Genomic DNA, 1,124 nt, shown 5'->3' on the forward strand with positions numbered 1-1,124 from the left:
TCCCCCCCACCCCCCACCCCCCCCTTTGACAACGGTGGGGGAGGGGCACCACTGCCAAAATCGCCTCTTTTCACCCCAAATTCCGCTCTGGGGGGGGTGGGGAGGGGATGGGGGGGGGTGTTGGGAGGTACCATTATGGGGGGGGGGTGACAAGGACCACTGCAGTTATAAATATATATATATATATCCCCCCATTGGGGGGGGCCAAGGGGTTGGGGTGACCCCTGAGTCCCCCCCCCCCACCCCCCTCCCCCACCCAGGGGTGTCCCCAAGGGTCACCCCAAACCCCCCCCCCCCCCGTCTTTTACCCCCCATTGGGGCACTTGTTTAACCGCAGCAGAATAAAACCCGGTTCCTTGGCTATGGCACATGGGTCCATGGGTGTCCATAGGGGTCCATAGGGGTCTATGGGGGTCCATAGGGTCCATGGGTGTCCATAGGGTCTATGGGTGTCCATAGGGGTCCATAGGGGTCCATGGGGGTCCATAGGGTCCATGGGTGTCCATAGGGTCCATGGGTGTCCATAGGGTCCATGGGTGTCCATAGGGGTCCATGGGTGTCCATAGGGTCCATGGGTGTCCATAGGGTCCATGGGTGTCCATAGGGGTCCATGGGTGTCCATAGGGTCCATGGGTGTCCATAGGGGTCCATAGGGGTCCATGGGTGTCCATAGGGTCCATAGGGGTCCATGGGTGTCCATAGGGTTCATGGGTGTCCATAGGGTCCATGGGTGTCCATAGGGGTCCATGGGTGTCCATAGGGTCCATGGGTGTCCATAGGGTCCATGGGTGTCCATAGGGGTCCATGGGTGTCCATAGGGTTCATGGGTGTCCATAGGGTCCATGGGTGTCCATAGGGGTCCATGGGTGTCCATGGGTGTCCATAGGGGTCCATGGGTGTCCATAGGGGTCCATAGGGGGGCATGGGGTCCATGGGTGTCCATGGGTGTCCATAGGGTCCATGGGTGTCCATAGGGTCCATGGGTGTCCATAGGGTCCATGGGTGTCCATGGGGGTCCATAGGGTCCATGGGTGTCCATAGGGGTCCATAGGGGTCCATGGGTGTCCATAGGGTCCATGGGTGTCCATAGGGTCCATAGGGGTCCATGGGTGTCCATAGGGGTC

This window comes from Neopsephotus bourkii, unplaced genomic scaffold (assembly GCF_033783945.1).
Source record: "Neopsephotus bourkii isolate Nb327-2 ecotype Australia unplaced genomic scaffold, CSIRO-AGI_Nbou_v1 NB_683, whole genome shotgun sequence".
NCBI classification, from domain to species: Eukaryota; Metazoa; Chordata; class Aves; order Psittaciformes; family Psittacidae; genus Neopsephotus; species Neopsephotus bourkii.